At 42.4% G+C, this 23,831-nt stretch overlaps 1 long non-coding RNA gene across 1 annotated transcript; it reads right to left on the bottom strand.

Annotated features, from left to right (window-relative positions):
- Positions 1–4,709: 4,709 nt before the first annotated feature.
- On the bottom strand, positions 4,710–7,663 carry LOC115137674 (uncharacterized). Its single transcript, XR_003864829.2, has 4 exons — positions 7,369–7,663; positions 7,155–7,258; positions 7,004–7,076; positions 4,710–5,095 (listed from the first exon to the last, which is right to left on the bottom strand). It is a non-coding gene; the product is annotated as an uncharacterized LOC115137674 (long non-coding RNA).
- Between the last annotated feature and the right edge of the window lie 16,168 nt (positions 7,664–23,831).

Genomic DNA, 23,831 nt, shown 5'->3' with positions numbered 1-23,831 from the left:
TCTAGCTATCTACAGTGATTTCAGAGCACTCTCATCTGAGTGTGCCAGAGTGCAGAATAACTGACAAATTTATGAATGCTCAACACCCGTTGAAAATTGCCAGTGTCAGTCAACGTTGACAAAAAAAGCTTAATTCATTTGTTACCAGTAGCACAGATGCTGTCACCAACGCTCTGGATAACATAAAAGCAGCCTAACCAGCTCTGCCAGGGCGAATAAAATGGTCAGAATGATGTCTCATTTGTGTCTGGAATAAGCTAGTTAGCCAGTTATCTTGGGTGCTTGACTGCTGTTGTTATGTCAGAACACTCTAATCAACCCAACTTTTCTATTCTAACTTTTCTTTTCTACTATTCTTTTTCTAGAGCAAAACGCTCTAGAGCAAAACGCTCTGAATTTATGAACGGCCAATTTGACAACACTCTGAGTTACGAACACCCAGAGCACACTCTGGCACTCCAAATGAAATTTACAAACGACCCCATAGTGTAAACCAGCCCTTATTCTTGGAATGTTTGGTTGTTTAGTACATAGCCTCACATGTGAATCCTTAAAGAGATGGGTGGGGCTAAAGCTTAAAAGGGTGTGAACAATGTTGAATGGGGGTAGACAAAGAAGAGCTCTTCAGTTGGTACCAAAACATTCAAGGGCCACTTTCTCAAAAGTGAGGTTACAAGTTTATCAACATTCAAAGCAGAATTACTTTTCCATTGTTCCTCAACTGTAGTGTATGATATACAATTTTCTAGCTCTGAGTCTCTGCTTTTATCCATTGTAAAAAAAAACACATTTAATAATTTTGCTACATTAGACCACAACGAGACGATCGGTCACAGATGGTATCTATAGATGCATGGATAATATGACCAAGAACAGCTTCACCCTCTCTAACCATTTGCAGTAATGGCGACAATGGCTTACACAATGGTCCTTCACCACTTCTGCCCGGAGACCTGAGTCTGAGCCAGCAACCTGTGCACAGCATGCATTAAACGCTATAAACGGCCTTTTCTATCATGCCTTTTCTCTCAGGAGTGCGACATGAGTCCACGTGCGTCGAGTGAGCATGGAGAGAGATCCCGTCCCAACTTCTTTCATGCTGCTGGTGTACTGGTAGGAAAATGGACAAGACATAATGGATGGTAAAGGATGGTGGTGGCTCAGGTGAGTGAATCATCTGCTTGGGAAAATCTGATTATTCCCCAAATATTGAAATCCACTTTGAACATGTATTATTGGGAGGACGAACTGAAACACTATCTGAAGAAGAAAATGAAGAAACGTCAGAAGAATCCCGGGAGAGAGGGGGGTGATCAACCGTGCCATATTGGCTTATCCAAAATTGTGGAGGTCTGATTGTGGAGGTCTGCACACTGCAAAATGTATAGTCATATAGACAAAAAATGCATTGAGATACCGATATGCTATTAACATGCCACTCGTGACAAAAGCTCCAGCTGAAATGTCATTGCCAGAATCCAGATTTTTTTGTTGTTGTAAAGAAGCATATGTGTAACTGTATGAAGTGAAGGTCTTAAGTTAAAACATTGTACGGCAAAGGTTTTATAAGTAAGAGCTATGGAAACAGATCAGATCCCTGGAAAATGTATGGACAATTTCAAGAACTTTGAACGTTTCTTCAAGTGCAGTAGCAAAAACCATCAAGCGCTATGATGAAACTGGCTCTCATTAGGACCACCACAGGAAAGGAAGACCCAGAGTTGCCTCTGCTGCAGAGGATGAGTTGTTTAGAGTTAACTGCACCTCAGATTGCAGCCCAGATAAATTATTCACAGAGTTCAAGTAACAGACATATCTCAACATCAACTGTTCAGAGGAGACTCCGTGAATCAGGCCTTCATGGTCGAATTGGTGCAAAGAAACCACTACTAAAGAACACCAATAGGAAGAAAAGACTTGTGTAGGACCAGAAACATGAGCATTGGCAAGCAATGGCATCAGATGATCTGGCCTCCACAATCACCCCACCTCAACCCAATTGAGATGGTTTGGGATGAGTTGGACCACAGAGTGAAGGAAAAGAAGCCAACAAGTGCTCAGCATATGTGGGAACTCCTTCAAGACTGTTGGAATAACATTCCTCATTAAGCTGGTTGAGAGAATGCCAAGAGTGTACAAAGTTGTCCTCAAGGCAAGGGGTGGCTACTTTGAAGAATCTCAAATATAAAAAATATATTTATTTGTTTAACAATCTTTTGGTTACTACACGATTCCATATGTGTTATTTTATAGTTTTGATGTATTCACTATTATTCAGAAAACACTTGAATGAGTAGGCTTGTCCTCTCCTGGCACCTCTGGGATGTTGGGCACCTCTGGGAGTGTAACGGTGGGTGAGTGATGGGTGTGGAGTCAAACGCAGAGAGCAAAAGTAAACGGGGGTAAAACGCTTTAATGTCCTCTACAAAGTAACAGGTCCAAAAATGGGTGAAGCCCTAAACGCAGGTGCAAACAAACCCAAAACCTTAGTTACAAAACCCGGACAGTGAAAACCCAAAAGACAACGATACACCACAAACGTAACAATACCAACAAGCCCGCACATACACCAGCCAGCAAAACAAACTTAAATAACACCCATCCCAAAACCCCAACAAGGAACAGGTGAAAACAATTAGACAAAAACAAACGAAAAGGAAAAAGGGATCGGTGGCAGCTAGTAGAAAGGCAACGACGACCGCCGAGCGCCAGCCGAACAGGAAGGGGAGCCACCTTTGGTGGTATTCGTGACAGGGAGCATCAGGGTCTCTCCTTCCTCTTCCACATCCTCCTGAAATTGTGGAGACACGGTCATGAAGAGATAACTGCCCTGGTGGGGTCTTCCCTGTCTCCTCATTATGTGTCCTGCCCACACCATCCAGAGGATATTCACAGTCTTCCCACGTGGCCCCCCTGTGCCTTATTCTCTCCTGAACTTGGCCTATGTCCCCCCGGTTTCTTTAATACGTTCAGCCCTTTAGTTCCACTTCATATGACCTGATGTGCCCTATGCATGTGCCAGGACTCCATGTGGCATCCCTGGTGTGAGGTGACAGGAGCACTCTGACAGCTTGGCCTTGTTTTATTACAGGCAGATGTTTTGCATGCTGGTCATAGTAATGTTTGGACTGACATGCACGATTCTGTGCCTGAACATCCCTAATGACCTTTGGTGCGAGGAGATTGTGAGTTGTTGGCAACAGAGAGCGGGTGCGTCTAGACATTAAGCGCTGTACAGGACTGCTGCCGAAGCCCTCTGTGGGAGTATTTATACATTCCAAAATGGCTTGCACTCATCTGTGCCTTCCTGCATAGCCTTTGTGATGAGAGTCTTTGCTATTTTCAATGCTGACTCAGCCTTACCATTACTCTTACTGTGGTAGGGTAAGAAGGTCACATGATGGAACTCCCAGGCTTTGCAAAAAAAGTCTTGACTCGTGAACTGGGGCCTGTCATGCCAAATAATGTCCCCCGGCCAAAAGTGACCCCCTCTGTGTCACAATGGGATTCAATAAACTATTAGCGTCCGTTTCTATAGCAACGGTGTGATGACGTAGTCATTACAGCCTAAATTATGTTATCATTGCTATGCTAACAAGAGGGATTGCCCCCACAATCTCGCTGTTTAAAAGTTTTGTTTAGCTTTTTTTTTTTTTTTTTAATTGTACCTTTATTTAACCAGGCAAGTCAGTTAAGAACATATTCTTATTTTCAATGACGGCCTGGGAACAATGGGTTAACTGCCTGTTCAGGGGCAGAACGACAGATTTGTACCTTGTCAGCTCGGGGGTTTGAACTCGCAACCTTCCGATTGCTAGTCCAACGCTCTAACCACTAGGCTACGCTGCCGCCCCAAGCTAATAAAATGAAAACATTACTTCAAACTACTTTTGGGTACCTTGTTAACGTTACAACATGAAATCCATGTCTTAAACTTTGCTATGTTTCGGACATGGCAAATAAAACGTGTGATTTGCTTTACACTGTAACGAGTGCGCTGAGAGTCTGGAAGCCAGTACAGGGAGTGAGTGTTTTAATAAATAAACAAAACAATAAACACGAAACACAAACAAAACAAAACAAAACAAAACAAAACAAAACAAAACAAAACAAAACAACGCACCGACATGAAACAGAGTCAGTAACACCTGAGGAAAGAACCAAGGGGAGTGACAGATATAGAGAAGATAATCAAGGAGGTGATGGAGTCCAGGTGAGTGTCATGAGGTGCAGGTGTGTGAGACGATGGTGACAGGTGTGCGGGATAATCAGCAGCCTGATGACCTAGAGGCCGGAGAGGGAGTATAATCAGCAGCCTGAAAGTGATAGACACATTAAAGTTACTTACCTTACAGATCACGAAATCAGCTAATTTCCTATCCATTCATATGCAAATCCATTTGATTCATAAACTGGCTTGTCTGGCTGTCATGTTTTTATTTTCACCTGCCCTTCCCTTATCTACACTGAAATAATATCATTTCTGTAGTCCTCTTGTTTAAAAAATATACTTCTCACGTTGCTCATGTGGATACATAGGATACAACAATGAATAATGTGTAACAAATAAATACCATCAAAGGATACCTTACAACTTACTATAATTAACACATTGTGAAACAGTCGTGAAAACCAACCTTGCAATATTTAAGATTTTAATACATAAACGTTGATATTTTTTGGTAAAGTTGTGTCATTCATTTATTTTCACAGATTTTGTTTTACACTCACATGACAATCATAGACTAAAATACTGAATTCTGGTGTGTGGAATTTTGACGAGGTGGTTGCTGTGTGGGATTTTGCTGTGTCGGATGTTCTGCCTGTCACTTGTTGTCAACAGGCAGCCAGTCTCGGAAGGGGGACTTGAAGAGGGAGACTGCAAAGTCCAGACACTGCTGCTTTCTTTGTTCTGAGTGTTTCCAGTGCTAGTGTTTTTAGTTAATCTGTGTATCTCACATGTTATGTGCACAGTAAGATAGATAATGACAACATGACGATGATATGTAGCTGTAGACAATGTAATGATAAGTTAGAGGGTGCTTGGTAATGGAGGACATCAGGTGGATCGACATCTGGGTGTTGGGCATAACTCCTAGGTCCCGGAGAACAAGAGCAGAGTTAAAGGGAACAGGGTAGGAGACAGAGATGTAAACAAGCAAACACCCCGGTTATACTTATAAAATTTGATGGCTTAGTGCAGTGTTATAAATGGGAGATAGGTATTTTTCAACACTTTTGAAAGGTATAGTCTACATCAGGCTGGTACCCCTCCGACTCAGAGCACAGAGAATCAGACGGATCCCCTTCCTGATGTTGCTCTTGCAACTGATCCACCTGTATGCAGACGACACCATTCTATATACTTCCGGCCCGTCCTTGGACACTGTGCTATCTAACCTCCAAACGAGCTTCAATGCCATACAACACTCCTTCCGTGGCCTCCAACTGCTCTTAAACGCTAGTAAAACCAAATGCATGCTTTTCAACCGTTCGCTGCCTGCACCCGCACGCCTGACCAGCATCACCACCCTGGATGGTTCCGACCTTGAATATGTGGACATCTATAAGTACATAGGTGTCTGGCTAGACTGTAAACTCTCCTTCCAGACTCATATCAAACATCAAGTAATCTCTGGATTACTGCAACTCGCTGTTGGCTGGGCTCCCTGCCTGTGCCATTAAACCCCTACAACTCATCCAGAACGCCGCTGCCCGTCTGGTGTTCAACCTTCCCAAGTTCTCTCACGTCACCCCGCTCCTCCGCTCTCTCCACTGGCTTCCAGTTGAAGCTCGCATCCGCTACAAGACCATGGTGCTTGCCTACGGAGCTGTGAGGGGAACGGCACCTCAGTACCTCCAGGCTCTGATCAGGCCCTACACCCAAACAAGGGCACTGCGTTCATCCACCTCTGGCCTGCTCGCCTCCCTACCACTGAGGAAGTACAGTTCCCGCGCAGCCCAGTAAAAACTGTTCGCTGCTCTGGCCCCCCAATGGTGGAACAAACTCCCTCACGACGCCAGGACAGCGGAGTCAATCACCACCTTCCGGAGACACCTGAAACCCCACCTCTTTCAGGAATATGTCGGCTTTCTATTCCGCAACAAAGCCTCCTTCACTCACGCCGCCAAACTTACCCTAGTAAAACTGACTATCCTACCGATCCTCGACTTTGGCGATGTCATCTACAAAATTGCTTCCAATACTCTGCTCAGCAAACTGGATGCAGTTTATCACAGGGCCATCCGTTTTGTCACTAAAGCACCTTCTACGACCCACCACTGCGACTTGTATGCTCTAGTCGGCTGGCCCTCGCTACATATTCGTCGCCAGACCCACTGGCTCCAGGTCATCTACAAGTCCATGCTAGGTAAAGCTCCGCCTTATCTCAGTTCACTGGTCACGATGGCAACACCCATCCGTAGCACTCGCTCCAGCAGGTGTATCTCACTGATCATCCCTAAAGCCAACACCTCATTTGGCCGCCTTTCGTTCCAATACTCTGCTGCCTGTGACTGGAACGAATTGCAAAAATCGCTGAAGTTGGAGACTTTTATCTCCCTCACCAACTTCATACATCTGCTATCTGAGCAGCTAACCGACCGCTGCAGCTGTACATAGTCTATTGGTAAATAGCCCACCCATTTTCACCTACCTCATCCCCATACTCTTTTTATTTATTTACTTTTCTGCTCTTTTGCACACCAATATCTCTACCTGTACATGTCCATCTGATCATTTATCACTCCAGTGTTAATCTGCAAAATTGTAATTATTCGCCTACCTCCTCATGCCTTTTGCACACAATGTATATAGACTCCCCTTTTTTTCCTACTGTGTTATTGACTTGTTAATTGTTTACTCCATGTGTAACTCTGTGTTGTCTGTTCACACTGCTATGCTTTATCTTGGCCAGGTCGCAGTTGCAAATGAGAACTTGTTCTCAACTAGCCTACCTGGTTAAATAAAGGTGGAAAAAAAATAAAATAAATCCGAACTCACAGGTTCTGGTGGATGGGATACCTCCTGGGGCACTTGGACAGTCAATGGTCCTAAAGTCATTTGGAGCGGTAAACTGAAGAGGTACATTTTTATAAGTTCAGCATAACTACCATTTCTTGCTTTCTCAAATGTCAACCAAAGCTTGACATACTTTGTCTATTGGGCTTCACCGAAATGTAGGGCGTCAGTGCTTTCAGTGGTCGACCGTCCAACTGCTCCAACTGGAGAATATTGTTGGCTTCCACCGAGGTAACCCTAGGAAGATAAAGAAAAATATCAGTGTTACGGAAACTAAAACTAGCTTCAGGTTATTTTGTGTGCAAATGCAAATAGTTATTATCTGAGATTTGTTAAATTCACTTTACAGATGGTGAATCCAGCTAGGAGCGAAAGAGCAGTGAGGTTTCCCAGGTCTCGCCTTCCTTTCGTGCTTCTTCTAAACCAAGTAATTCGCCCGGATGTCGTAGCATATGGTCACCTTCTTAATTCTGCTCCAGTAGCTCTGTTTCTCCTGCTCCTTGTTGATGTTCAGTCTCACCTTGACTGATAACAGGAATAAGTGCAATTATATTTCATATTACAAATACATTTCTTATATTTCTCTTGAAGGGCCAGAAAATAAATTAACAGAGAATGTTACGGATACAGTTATCCTGTGTATGTGTGTATCCTGTGTGTGTGTTTCTTTTCTCTCCTTCTCCCCTCACAGGTGAAAATCATCACTCCCCAATCAATCAACAATCAATCATCAATCAGAAGACACACCTCCTCCTATTTCCTACCCTATCACAGTTCCTTCCCCATGGTTTAAAAACCCCATCATTTGTTTGCTCTAGAGCTCAATCTCTAGCTCAATCTCTCTGTAAATGCCATGTCTGTAGGTCTCTGTGTGTCACTCTCTCTTTGTGTCTTAACCTCTCTTTTGTTTAAGCACCTCCATAGAACTTTGTCATCACCTGTGAGTATTGTTTTTGGTTATGGTGTTTGTTGCTGGTGGGAAAAGGGGGAAACCAAGACAAGTCGCCCATGGGCATACACTACCCGTAGGTGAACTTTGTTAAATACACTAGTTAGAACTGGGCGGACCACCCACTGTATTTTTGGTTAGTTAGTTAGCTGTTGTTAAAGTAGGCTAGTCTAGCTTAGGGGTGTGTTTTTGTATATTTATTGTTTCTTTCCTTGGGTCCAGCTCAGCCCCTTTTCCTGCTCCCCCCATTACCGTGTGTTTATAAATAAACCTGGAGTTTGACGGTAGATTTCTGTTGTCGTGGTTATTTCGTTCACACTTTTACTTTGTCACAATAATAATTTGCATGAGTTATGTTACGGGTCTCATTACCATCCCCCCTAGACTGTCGGGCCAAAAGGGATTCGTAACAGAGAACAATCCTTTTTACCTGGTCAAAAACCTCCACATCCTTCTCAGTCCGTGCCTGAAGGTGGTCCTCGAAAGCTTTCTGATCTGGTTCAACAACTTCCACCACATCAAGTGGGGTTTCAGTGATCTGAAAGTATGTTATACAAAAAAAGCAATAGACAAACAACAACACTAAGTTAATCATGTGTGAACCGTGGGTTGAAGATGTCCATCATCGCCTTGGAGGTGACCTTGTTAGTCTCGTCCTCTGGTTAACCCATTAATAAGCACCCTTTTTAATGGTTTACAGAAGGGTATTTATAGTTAAGCGCATACTCATTTACTGACCTTAATGGGTATTGCCTCCACCCACTCGGTAAAGTGATCAGTCGCAGTCAGACACCAGCTGTTGCCATTCCTGGATTAAGATGAGGTCCACCCCTAACATTTAAAGTGTTAGAGAGAAGATTACTTTTTTCTTACCTTTATCTGTGTCATACAGTATGAAGATTTTCATATGTGTAAAGATACTGACACACGCACGCACACACACACACACACACACTATAATAGCAAGCATTACAAAACAACATCTCAGGGCAAAATTTGAATTGTGACACTTACCGATCATGTGCCATGGTGAAACAACTTGATGGGCTTCAACTCCGGTGCCACTGTGGCAGCTCAGAGGTGAACTTTTACCATTACAACAATTTATTCTCTCTGTGCATTAAACACTGGACTAACAAGAAGTTTCAAAGACAAACTATTTTAGGCAGCCAGACACCTTTAAAGCTGATTTCCAAACTGCATAAAGAGTTAGAGGCTTTTTCCGGATGACAAAAAACATAAATGTGAGGAAGACCTGGGAGATGCTATTGAAGATGGTGAATGGATACAAATATGTTATATATTCCCAGTCATGTTCATATAATCTCAGACATAAATTACTGCAGTTTAAGACCACCCATAAAACATACTAAATGCCAGTGAAACTGAATATCATGCACTCAGAAATGTTATTCTTCTGCTGGAGGTGTAAAGCATAAAAGGGGACATATTTGCATATGTTATGCTCTTTGTGAAGGCTGGCTGAATTCTGGCAAAGAGTTTATCTCAGCATGTCTACAGATTCTTCCTTCTCCCTGTTTGCTTGGAAATGTTGATACTGGAGACTGTTATCAGAATAAACTGTTTATTAACCTAGCATTTATAGCGGCAAAGAAATGGAATGCCATTAATTGGGAAAGTTGGTTATCCTCCTACAATGGATGGAAGAAATGTCAAGTTATGTATCACTAGATCATATTTACTACAAGATTAATGGTATACTGTAAAACCTTCCTAAGGTCTGGGGGCCTTATATGGAATACTGTATGACAAAAGGAGTTTGTGTAGAAAACATGCCCATGTCTATTTAGGAAAGCCCTGGGGGTCTGCCATACTGTTGGCTGTCACTCTGGCTTAACACACCTGTAACCAATAATGAATGTTTCACTCAGATCCTGAAGCTGAGCGGGTGTGTTGGGTTGGGGCACTGCAGGGCCGTGGACCCCTAGGGGTATGATAGGGTGACCCAGCTATATTGTGTACAAGTAAAAAGAGCTCTACAATAGGACTCTACAATAGGACTATGATATGAATTACACTGAACAAAAATATAGTTCAGTCTTATAAATCACTTAAACATATTCAATAATGATCTCTTACCTAGCTTGATGACTGTGGCCATTTTTGCTTACTTTTTGTCATTCTAAATAGAAACGTTTAGAAGGGCCATGGTTCATATTAGATTGTGTAGAAATGGATAAAATTAGCTTTAGATGCCCCCAAACAATGGTAGTTATGTCCATTTCTAAAAAGTTGCGCACCTGCTTATATCTATTCAGGCCAGTGTATTTATCTCCTGTATAGCATATTTATTATCTCTCTGTCTCTATACTTTTCCAGAACCATACCCATGTTGCTCTTCGTCAGTGTGTGTAAATAAAGTCCCTGGGTGTGTTTACACTTGGGCTGCCTTATACCCCTCTAACCGGGAGCAGTGTTAGTTGGTCACAGGTCAGCAAATACGTACATCTGGGTGTCCTATCACTGTCAACTGCATTTATTTTCAGCAAATTTAACATGTGTAAATATTTGTATAAACATAACAAGATTCAACAACTGACACATAAACTGAACAAGTTCCACAGACGTGACAGAACGCCGCAGCCCGTCTGGTGTTCAACCTTCCCAAGTTCTCTCACGTCACCCCGCTCCTCCGCTCTCTCCACTGGCTTCCAGTTGAAGCTCGCATCCGCTACAAGACCATGGTGCTTGCCTACGGAGCTGTGAGGGGAACGGCACCTCAGTACCTCCAGGCTCTGATCAGGCCCTACACCCAAACAAGGGCACTGCGTTCATCCACCTCTGGCCTGCTCGCCTCCCTACCACTGAGGAAGTACAGTTCCCGCGCAGCCCAGTCAAAACTGTTCGCTGCTCTGGCCCCCCAATGGTGGAACAAACTCCCTCACGACGCCAGGACAGCGGAGTCAATCACCACCTTCCGGAGACACCTGAAACCCCACCTCTTTCAGGAATACCTAGGATAGGATAAAGTAATCCTTCTCACCCCCCTTAAAAGATTTAGATGCACTATTGTAAAGTGGCTGTTCCACTGGATGTCTTAAGGTGAACACACCAATTTGTAAGTCGCTCTGGATAAGAGCGTCTGCTAAATGACTTAAATGTAAATGTAAATGTGACTAACAGAAATGGAATAATATGTCCCTGAGCAAAGGGGGGGTCAAAATCTAAAGTAACAGTCAGTATCTGGTATGGCCACCAGCTGCATTAAGTACTGCAGTGCATCTTCTCCTCATGGACTGCACCAGATTTGCCAGTTCCTGCTGTGAGATGTTACCCTTCTCTTCCACCAAGGCACCTGCATTTTCCCGGACATTTCTGGGGGGGAATGGCCCTAGCCCTCACCCTCCATCCAACAGGTCCCAGATTTGCTCAATGGGATTGAGATCCGGGCTCTTCGCTGGCCATGGCAGAACATTGACATTCCTGTCATGTAGGAAATCACGCACAGAACGAGCAGTATGGCTGGTGGCATTGTCATGCTGGAGGGTCATGTCAGGATGAGCCTGCAGGAAGGGTACCACATGAGGGTGAAGTTGGTCTTCCCTGTAACGCACAGCTTTGAGATTGCCTGCAATGACAACAAGCACAGTCTGTTGATGCTGTGACACACCGCCCCAGACCATGATGGACCCTCCACCACCAAATCGATCCTGCTCCAGAGTACAGGCCTCAGTGTAACGCTCATTCCTTCGATGATAAACGCGAATCCGACCATCACCCCTTGTGAGACAAAACTGCGACTCGTCAGTGAAGAGTACTTTTTGCCAGTCCTGTCTGGTCCAGCGTTGGTGGGTTTGTGCACCACCGACATTGTTGCTGGTGATAACTGGTTAGGACCTGCCTCAGTGTCAGATGTCTGGTGAGGCCTACAAGCCCTCAGTACAGCCTCTCTCAGTCTGAGGACTGATGGGGGGATTGTGCATTCCTGGTGAAACTCGGGCAGTTGTTGTTGCCATCCTGTACCTGTCCCACAGGTGTGATGATTAGATGTACGAATCCTGTGCAGGTGTTGTTACACGTGGTCTGCCACTGCAAGGATGATCAACTGTCCGGCCTGTCTAGCACTGTCGTAGGCGTCTCACAGTACGGACATTGCAATTTATTGCCCTGGCAACATCTGCAGTCCACATGCTTCCTTGCAGCATGCCTAAGGCACGTTCACGCAGATGAGCAGGGACACTGGGCATCTTTCTTTGGGGTTTTTCAGTCAGTAGAAAGGCCTCTTTTGTGTCCTAAGTTATCATAACTGTGACCTTAATTGCCTTCCGTCTGGTAGCTGTTAGTGTCTTAAAGACCGTTCCACAGGTGCATGTTCATTAATTGTTTATGGTTCATTTTTAAACCCTTTACAATGAAGATCTGTGAAGTTATTTCGATTTTTTACGAATTATCTTTGAAAGACAGGGTCCTGAAAAAGGGACATTTATTTTTTTGCTGAGTTTACATGTACATATTAACTCAAATACCTTAACTAACCCGTATCCCCGCACATTGACTCGGTACTGGTACCCCATGTATAAAGCTTTCTTATAGTTATTTTATTGTGTTACTATTTTTCCTTTAGTTTGTTAAGCACATTTTTCTTACTTTTTAAAAACACTTCATTGTTGATTAAGGGCTCATAAGTAAGCATTTCACGAACACTTGTTGTATTTGGCACATATTGTATTGGGCTCCCGAGTGGCGCTGCGGTCTAAGGCACTGCATCTCAGTGCAAGAGGCATCACTACAGTCCCTGGTTTGTATCCAGGCTGGATCACATGATTGGGAGTCCCATTGGGAGGCACACAATTGGCCAAGGTTTGGCCGGGGTAGGCTGTCATTGTAAATACGAATTTGTTCTTAAATGACTTGCCTAGTTAAAAAACATTTTTGGGGGGAGAAATAAAACATTTGTTTTGATTTAATGTCAATAATTTCTTTGAAAGCGCTATATAAGTTATTATTGATATTAATTGAGAGATTCCACTCAGCAGAGGTCGATTAAACAAGGGAAAACGTTCACAAACGCTAGCTAACAAATACAAAAGAAACGTTGTTAGCTTGCTGTTGGCTGTGAACGTTTGCCAATATTAGCTAACTGTTTGAAAAGGTTGTGTGTGGCGAACAAACATTTTAAAAATGGAGTACAGCGGAAGCGCTACTGGTGAGTAAAGGCACTATTTTCCAATTAACTTGTAATTAAACGCTAGCAAATCTTGCATGTTGTTAGTTATGATGCATTTTATTCTGTTGCTCAATTCACTTTTTTCATATTTAGCAGAGAAACTAGCTAGCTATGTTAGCCAACTATAAACTTTAGCAGCATCGTCTTACTAGCTAGCTAGCTTAGCTGGCTAACATTAGCTAACCTAGCTAGGCAAACTTATCTAATTACATGTGTTTTGTTGTATTTTAGGATTTAACTAGACCTACTCATCTGTAATGCTGCTGATTGATACATAGAGTAATTCTAAAGACAAATTTGAGAGCCACGTGATCAAGAAGAGAGAGGCTTGGGAAATTGTAGCTTGAATGCTGCAAGTGAAAAGTTATACTGCAACCTGTGAGACATGCGATGCGAAGTGGAGGAGTCTGAAGCACATGTGTGTGTTGCTATGTATCATCAACCTCTTTGTCTTTCTCCTCTCTTTCCTTTCTCCTCTTTCTTTCCTATTGTTGGCTTGTTCGCTCACTATTTAAATTACTTACTCACACACACACACACACACACACACACACACACACACACACACACACACACACACACACTGAAAGAGAGATAGCAGCTGCTTTTGCTTAGTGTCAAGTAACTATTGTTACTGTTCACCCATGATGCCAAATTGTGTGTCACACAGGAAAAAGGTCATCATTGATGGGCATCAGAAGATGGGGCAGGGGAGAAGGAAGTGGGAGTTCGGCACAATCATGGAGGTGGCCCTCTTTGGTGATCCTGCGTTGACCCCCGCAGTCATTATATCATATTTTCCGACACGTAACCCTCACACTGTCACCCACAACACTCACACTACAACCCACACCCACCAAAACATCACTACATACACACACAACATACAGCATACAATGCTAATTACACTGTCACTAAACCCAGCACCTCCACAGGCACCCCACACAGAGCTCGCTAACACCGATACCATCTCCATCAACTACAACACACACAACGCCTAGTTAAATAAAGGTAAATAAAAAATTAAAAAACACCACTCCCCACATTCAACCCCAAAAGAAGAACATTGCCATTGAGGCAAAACTGGACAATATCCTCGCACTTCAGAAACAAACACTTCAAGCACAGCATGAGAGGAGCGATATTCTTAAACGGTTTACCACTGCAATACAGAATTTCGAAGAACAGTAGCCTAAATCGATTTATTTATTGTACACTAATAATTCATTCTCCTGAGATTTTCCTTGATTGTATGTTTAACTGAATTCTGTAATAACTAATTGTCATGGCTATTGTGATTGGTTAATTGTACACTAATAATTCATTCTCCTGAGATTTTCCTTGATTGTATGTTTAACTGAATTCTGTAATAACTAATTGTCATGGCTATTGTGATTGGTTAATTGTACACCAATAAATCATTCTCCTGAGATTTTTCTAGATTGTATGTTTAACTGAAATCGTTCATAACTAATTGTTTTGGAACATGTTTTATTCAAATGGAATCTTAAATAACTGGGTTTGTTACCTTGGGTGTGTACACAAACATTTTTGTAATGTATTCCAATATATTATTGATTAAATGTTATGTACCACTAATTTTGATAGGTGAACGTCAGTGATGGGTGGGTGCATGTGTGCGGTTGAGTATAATATGTGTCTGATTTTTAGATGTGTATTGTAGCTCAGGTTGTCTCTCTTCAGCGTTGCTGCCTGTCAAACAGCTGCCATTGGGGGTCTAGTGCATGGTCAGGGAAGGGGTCAATGGGGGCCTCCACTGGTATTTCCGCTGTGATCCCTTCAAGGATCAGGACCAAGTTGTGGAGAACACATGCACTGGCAATCAGATAGGGTACTTTGTTTAGAAGGAACATGTCCAAGTGCTGCAGTCTCCTCCACTTGAGTATCCCAAACGCCCTCTCACTGTGTCCACCCGTTGAACTGTGGACCTGGTTGAAATGCTTTATTCATCTTCAAGGTGGCCATTGTTTCTGATTGGGACAATTAAGTCCACACTCAGGGGGTACACAGAATCCCCGGGCAGATGGTATTGGGCCTTGAGGTCGATGGTCCTGTACACTCTGGCATCGTGCACAGACCCAGCAATCCCTGTGCAGATGTTTGTAAACATGAGCTGGCTGTTGCACACTGACTGGAGTTGTAAGCTTAAGATTGAGTGTTCTCAGCTGAAAGACAGAGCTAAATTATTCTTAATTTTCTTTGTTCCAGATAGTGTGTGAGGACTTGGCTACTCTAGTTCCTCATAGAGGTAGACCCATTGGATATAGGGTATTGGCCTCCCTGTGGATGATGGCCAACCAAGAACGTTTCAGGGGAGTGGTGGACTGTTTCATCTTCCACAAAGGAACATTGCATCATCACTTCATTCAAGTGGTCACAGATCATACCTAGCTGGTATCTGATTATGTGAAGTGGCCTTCTGTTGAGCAGCTGCCAGTGGTAGAGGCCGCATTTGAGAGAAAGGCGAGGTTCCTTGGGGTGATTGGGTGTATAGATGGCACCCAGATTACCGCCAGGGGATGCCTACATAAACAGAAAGGGCCATGCCAGCAAGTAATCTGTTATTCATTGGTGTTGTTGCATTACTGCACAATTACAATGCAACATTTGCCAGTAGATGGCGTCATTAGCCTATTGATAGGCAGTAGGTTTACAGTGCAGTGTCTTAATATTTTAACTTATGATGATGGTGTTACTAAATTAATGAATTATTGGTCATTTATTGGCAAATCACTACTTTTTACATCTGGAAAATGAAACCATGTATTGATCTATATTTTGATATACACTGCTCAAAAAAATAAAGGGAATACTTTAACAACACAATGTAACTCCAAGTCAATCACACTTCTGTGAAACCAAACTGTCCACTTAGGAAGCAACACTGATTGACAATAAATTCCATATGCTGTTGTGCAATTGGAATAGACAACAGGTGGAAATTATAGGCAATTAGCAAGACCCCCAATAAAGGAGTGGTTCTGCAGGTGGTACCACAGACCACTTCTCAGTTCCTATGCTTCCTGGCTGATGTTTTGGTCACTTTTGAATGCTGGCGGTGCTTTCACTCTAATGGTAGAATGAGACGGAGTCTACAACTCACACAAGTGGCTCAGGTAGTGCAGCTCATCCAGGATGGCACATCAATGTGAGCTGTGGCAAGAAGGTTTGCTGTGTCTGTCAGCGTAGAGTCCAGAGTATGGAGGCGCTACCAGGAGACAGGCCAGTACATCAGGAGACGTGGAGGAGGCCGTAGGAGGGCAACAACCTAGCAGCAGGACAGGTACCTCCGCCTTTGTGCAAGGAGGAGCACTGCCAGAGCCCTGCAAAATGACCAGCAGGCCACAAATGTGCATGTGTCTGCTCAAACGGTCAGAAACAGGCTCCATGAGGGTGGTATGAGGGCCCGACGTCCACAGGTGGGGGTTGTGCTTACAGCCCAACACCGTGCAGGACGTTTGGCATTTGCCAGAGAACACCAAGATTGGCAAATTCGCCACTGGCGCCCTGTGCTCTTCACAGATGAAAGCATGTTCACACTGAGCACATGTGACAGACGTGACAGAGTCTGGAGACGCCGTGGAGAACGTTCCGCTGCCTGGAACATCCTCCAGCATGACCGGTTTGGCGATGGGTCAGTCATGGTGTGGGGTGGCATTTCTTTGGGGGGCTGCACAGCCCTCCATGTGCTCGCCAGAGGTAGCCTGACTGCCATTAGGTACTGAGATAAGATCCTCAGACCCCTTGTGAGACCATATGCTGGTGCGGTTGGCCCTGGGTTCCTCCTAATGCAAGGCAATGCTAGACCTCATGTGGCTGGAGTGTGTCAGCAGTTCCTGCAAGAGGAAGGCATTGATGCTATGGACTTGCCCGCCCGTTACCCAGACCTGAATCCAATTGAGCACATCTGGGACATCATGTCTCGCTCCATCCACCAACGTCACGATGCACCACAGACTGTCCAGGAGTTGGCGAATGCTTTAGTCCAGGTCTGGGAGGAGATCCCTCAGGAGACCATCCGCCACCTCATCAGGAGCATGCCCAGGTGTTGTAAGGAGGTCATACAGACACGTGGAGGCCACACACACTACTGAGCCTCATTTTGACTTATTTTAAGGACATTACTGTAGTGTTGTTTTCCACTTTAATTTTGAGTGTGACTCCAAATCCAGACCTCCATGGGTTGATAAATTTGATTTCCATTGATCATTTTTGTGTGATTTTGTTGTCAGCACATTCAACTATGTGAAGAAAAAAGTATTTAATAAGAATGTTTCATTCATTCATTCATGTTCCCTTTACTTTTTTTTGAGCAGTGTATATGTTAATATATACACTACCAGTCAAAAATTTGGAGACATCAACTCATTCAAGTGTTTTTCTATATTTTTTAAAACTATTTTCTACATTGTAGAATAGTAGTGAAGACATCAAAACTATGAAATAACACATATGGAATCATGTAGTAACCAAAAAAAAAGTGTTAAACAAAATATACGTAATATTTTAGATTCTTCAAAGTAGCCACCCTTTGCCTTTATCACAGCTTTGCACACTCTTGGCATTGTCTCAACCAGCTTTATGAGGAGTGCTTTTCCAACAGTCTTGAAGGAGTTCCCACATATGCTGAGCACTTGTTGGCTACTTTTCCTTCACTCTGCGGTCCATGTCCTCCCAAACTCTCTCAATTGGGTTGAGGTCGGGGGATGGAGGCCAGGTCATCTGATTCAGCACTCAATCACTCTCCTTCTTGGTCAAATAACCTTTACACAGCCTGTAGGTGTGTTGGGTCATTGTCCTGTTGAAAAACAAATGATAGTCCCACTAAGCGCAAACCAGATGGGATGGCGTATCGCTGCAGAATGCTGTGGTAGCCATGCTGGTTAAGTGTGCCTTGAATTCTAAATAAGTCACCAACAGTGTCACCAGCAAAGCACCGCCACACCATCCTACCTCATCCTCAATGCTTTACTGTGGGAACCACACATGCAGAGATCATCCATTCACCTACTCTGCGTCTCAGAAAGACACAGCGGTTGGAACCAAACATCTAAAATTTGGACTAATCAGACCAAAGGACTGGTCTAATGTCTATTGCTTGTGTTTCTTAGCCCAAGCAACTCTCTTCTTCTTATTGGTGTCCTTTAGTAATGGTTTCTTTGCAGCAATACGACCATGAAGGTCTGATTCACACAGTCTCCACTGAACAGTTGATGTTGAGATGTGTCTTTTACTTGAACACTGTGAACCATTTATTTGGGCTGCAATCTGAGGCTGGTAACTCTAATGAACGTATCCTCTGCAGCAGAGGTAACTCTAGGTCTTTGGCTGTCCTCACGAGAGCCAGTTTCAACGCTTAATGGTTTTTGCAACTGTACTTGAAGAAACTTGAAAAGTTCTTGAAATATTCCAGATTGACTGACCTTCATGTCTTAAAGTAATGATGGGCTGTTGATTCTCTTTGCTTATTTGAGCAGTTCTTCTTCTACTGACCAAACACAATGAGTATGGAGATGGCAAAGCTGTGGTTGGCTAGCTAGCTAAATCATTGAGGCTGGGAATTGAGGTTGGGCTGTTTGTATTATGATTGATTTTCTGAAGAAAATCAGACAGTATATCATAAATTATACATCTGATACAAAGTACAATATGCAAATACTGTATATTGCAAATTACCTGGAAGGTCTCCCGACCCATCTGAAAGTGAGCCCGAAAGGAGAGGTATGTCTGGATCACCTCCTCCATATAATTCATTTATCTTCAATTCCACCAATATTGACTGCCAATAGTGGAAGCAGTCCTTCAATAGCATCGGGACCAAATAAAAAAAATCTTCCACAATTGCTCAAGGTTCAGCAAGCACAGCTGCTCTTCTTGCAGCATCCATTTCAGTTTTGACAAGAACTAACAAAAATGGAATGTTCGTGTTAAAAACGTTTAACAAACTTTAGTGAAAACAAACATGGTTTGACGCAAGCGTTTGCAAACAGAAGCCTTGTTGAAAGCACCTTTGGTGTCACAAGTCTAAAACAGTTGGCGTTCCAAGCTGCGGCATTGCAGACGTGTTTTGCAAATTATTAACAGACCTGCTACACTTGACATGTGATTTTTGCCCAGTCTGAGCCACTAATTCTGCATTTTTTTTTTAGATCTGAGGCTCATCAGATCTGTATCAGATCGCTGCAAATGCGGAAGTAGTGTGACATGGCAGGAAACCGACCTATTAGCGGGATAATTTGTGCAACGCGTCTACAGTAGTCACTGCCTCTCACAATAACACACACTCTGTGAGCAAACTAACCGTAACATTTAATAAAGGTAAAATTGTAATCTGCAGTACGATTTATGTTGTAACTTTTCTTAAACTATGTCTATGAAAAGGAGGCATTGTTTAACCAGAGTTTAAGTAAACAGTGCAATAAAAGTGATGCACGCAGTGCAATGTTGAGGTGCAGCATTAGGAGTTCCCATCCAAAAGCATTATGGTTCATCAGCGAAAAATGGCTTCCCATGAGTAAAGGTGGGGAACTAGCTGGAGGGCCAGATTTGAGTAACCCCATGGAAATAAATGTGTGACCCAATCAGTCTTTCAGACATTCTTACTGACCACACTCTTTGATACCTGTTACTGTACCTCACTACCACAAAAAGTTGGTGGCACCTTAATTGGGGACGACAGGCTCGTGGTAATGGCTGGAGAAGAGTCAGTGGAATGGTATCAAATACATGGTTTCCATATGTTTGATGCCAATCCTTTAGTTCCGTTCCAGCCATTATTATGAGCCGTCCTCCCCTCAGCAGCCTTCACTGCTCACTACGTACTACTACATACCTCCTATACAAATCATTTGATATCTTTGATTTAAGACAATATGGGAGAGGTTTCATCTGTTAGACTTTATAGGTATTGTCACACCCTGACCATAGTTTGCTTTGTATTGTTTCTATGTTTTGTTTGGTCAGGGTGTGATCTGAGTGGGCATTCTATGTTGGATGTCTTGTTTGTCTATTTCTATGTCTGGCCTGATATGGTTCTCAATCAGAGGCAGGTGTTAGTCATTGTCTCTGATTGGGAACCATATTTAGGTAGCCTGTTTGTTGGGTTTTGTGGGTGATTGTTCCTGTCTTTGTGTTTGCACCAGAATGGACTGTTTTAGGTTTTCTCACGTTTGTTGTTTTTGTTAGTTATCTCATGTGAAGTTTCTTTATAAATTAAAGAACATGAACAACCACCACGCTGCATTTTGGTCCGCCTCTCCTTCAAGTAAAGAAAACCGTTACAGGTATTTAGCCATGATTTCATTAAACTTCAGCTATAAATACTCCAAGTTTCCATACAGTTAATTACCATATTGTACTTGACACCTGTGTGTCACACCTTAATCTGTTTCACTTGTCTTGTGCTTGTCTCCACCCCCCTCCAGGTGTCGTCCATATTCCATGTGCATTTATACCTGTGTTTTCTGTTTGTCTGTTGCTACCTCGTCTTGCCTCGTCAAGGACAACAGCGTGGTTTTTCCCCGTACTCATGGTTTCGCTAGTCCCTATTTTCTAGTTCTTCTGGTTTTGACCATTCTGCCTGCCCTGACCCTGCCTGCTGTTCTGTACCATTCTGAATCTGCCCTGGATTACTGACCTCTGCCTGACCCGAGCCTGCCTGCTGTTCTGTACCTTACCGACACTGTGCTGGATTTGCCTGCCCCGTTTGGTCAATAAACATCTGACTCGAATGGTCTGCATCTGGTCTTATCTGGAGTTGTGATAGTGTGTCAGCTTTGGAGGATCAGTCAAAAGCAAAAGGTGCAAACCTGCACATTGTTTTAATATAGGGAATACAATTATCCTAATCTACACTAACTTGTGTAAAATATGTACACAATGCAACCTTGGTTCATACTGCAGGAAAAAAGGACAAAAGACAAGTGCAATAGCTAACCCAGACATACTTTTATAAAACAGTAAGCTACACACAAGGTTCAATTGTTCTATCAATATCTATATCCATGTAAAAACAATTAGGATATTGATTGTAAGATGGGAAAATTGACATTGAAGTGTGGAGGGAGAGCATTGAATACATTCATTCAATTTGGATTGAATGTTTGAGAATAGTGAAGAGAGACAAAGAAACAAAAAAAGCAGCCTTAATGTTTTATATTTTCTTCACTCAAGTACAGAGCAAGTATTTCTACATTTTCTGTATTCTGAAAGAAAGATCGGGAAATGATGACTTAACGCCACATTTTGACCAGTAGCGTTGAGCTATATTAAAGTATTGAAACATTGAATTAAATATGAGTATGTTGGAAACAGACATTTAAGTTTAAAAAATATAGAGCAGAAAGGATTTTGTTATGCCAAATAAATATTGTTCAAGTGATAGTTTTCCAAATTGTAACCCCAGTATTATATGGAACAGTCAAATAAGTCAAACACAGATCTTCTTGGGTGATATTGTTGTAATATATGTTAAAGTTTTTAGGCCAATTTTGAGACATAGCCATGGAGTATTTTTCTGTGTATTTCTACTTCAAAAAAGGGAACATAAAGGCAACTTCTGCTGTGAGGTATATATTTGCTACTTCTGTAACCTGTGGGAATTGAATCCGGGTCGCTTGATTGCCAACCACATGGTGAGGTTTTTAGGCCACTCTTTTTGAATGTGTCTTTTTGGTGAATGTTTGGAACCAAAAAGTGTTTAATTAATTTATCAATATTTTTGTCTTTTGCTTAAACATAATACACATATCAAGATCCAAAATAATTTACTTCTTTCAATTCTGAATGAAACAGCCACTGTTGTAGGTACTGTACATGATCTACTGCAGTAGATGTCAGTAGGATAGATTCTGTGACCCCAACTCTAGACTCAATTCAACAGTTTTCAATTCAAAAAATGTTATTTATCTCTAATGGGTAATGCCTTTACCACATACAGCAATGTGACACCCATCAGACGAGATGCAGTGTAAGAGAGTCCTGTCACAGAGTGTAGGATAAATTATGGCAACTTAACCAACTTAAAGGATGCTTGCTACACATTGGTAGTGGAAAAGGTGAGAACTTCCAGCACTAGGTAAGCGCTATGTAAATGCAGTCCATCCACTTTAAAGGCAGTAGCACTGAAATCTCTCCCTGTGTGCGAAGTAGCTCTTGATAGCATTGATCAAGTCAATGGAAGTCTGGGTTTCAAGGCTTCTTGCTGTGCATAAGAAACAGTCATATTTAGGCATATTTTATTACATACTGTAAGTATGGTGGATGGATGAATGGATGGATAGATATATCTTATATGATCATGGTCTACTTATAAAAAAACATGCACAGATGTGGTAAGATATATTGGGACCATTGTACTGTACAATGGAGTGCAACGGAGCAGAATGTTCAATTTTTTTATTTTCAAAACTGTCTGAAGGCTGGTTTTACCTGTAGGCACCTGTAACTTACCATAGGTGAGATAAATTACACAATAAACGAGAATCATTGCCTCCAAGCTAATTTTAAACAAGGCAACAATAAACTTGTCGTTCCCCACGAATGATCCCACCGCCAATTTAAATATTGTGTGTAACTAACGATTTTCAGTTAATTACTATACTGTAGCTCCCGCCTTGGGCCAATCATTGTAATTTTGTAAATGTCTAATCTCTGTGGCAAGATGCATCATTCACCCAAGTTTCATCAAAATTGGGCTAGTGGTGGCTAACGAACGGATGGAGATCGATCTATAGTCCCAGGCCATTTTCTGGATTTGAAGTGAAAGAAATCTCAATTTCAGTTTAGACATTTTTTTTGTTGGTACTGTTCTATTGTAAATCAAACAAATGTATTTTAGAAGAAATAGTCAATCATGAAAGGGTGCCAATATATTTGACTGCATCTGTATTTAATTTTTAATGTGAAATGTGAAAACAACTAAAAAACATCTGGTTCTTGTATTCTGCCTGTGTACTATTGTGGCCTACTTCATATACCACTTATATGTTACTTACAGTTGCAGACAAATATATTGGCACCTTTGCATTTTTTAAATTCCCTATTTCTTTTAAAATAAGTTTTTAAAAATTGTTTTGTCTCCATACCTTATTGTATTTTCACACATTCTTATTGCAGCATTGCACTCCAACACACCTTGATAATCTGATGATTTCACACATTAAAGGCTCTCAGTACCAGTGGCAGAAAAGCAACCCCACAGCATTATTGAACCCTTCTTATAATTGATTGTAGGGAACGTTTGTATTTTCTTTGAATGCTTCATTTGGTTGTTGGTAAACATAGGAAGACCCCACTACTGAAGGAGGCACAAGAAAGCCTGAACAAACCCCTCAAAAACCCACTTATAACTAGCCAAATCCCGTGGACAATGTTCTGCAGACCAGTTAAACAAAATGATAGCTCTTTGGTGATACAAATCAGTGTTTACTGATGAGAAATTAAAGCATTCAATGAAAAGAACAGGGGAGGTTTGAGAATGCTGTGGGATTGCTTTGCTGCGTCAGGTACAGGGGGCATTGAATGTGTGCAAAGCATAATAACATAAGCAGATTATCAAGTGTTTTCTAGTCCAATGCTCAAGCCAGTGTCTCCATTGAAGGTTGTGGGTTTTCCAGCTGGAGAACGACCCCAAACAACACACATCAAAAAGC

This window comes from Oncorhynchus nerka, linkage group LG11 (assembly GCF_034236695.1).
Source record: "Oncorhynchus nerka isolate Pitt River linkage group LG11, Oner_Uvic_2.0, whole genome shotgun sequence".
Lineage (NCBI taxonomy): Eukaryota > Metazoa > Chordata > Actinopteri > Salmoniformes > Salmonidae > Oncorhynchus > Oncorhynchus nerka.
Note: the sequence above shows the minus strand (reverse complement) of the source record. Positions and strands in the feature narration are given on the sequence as shown.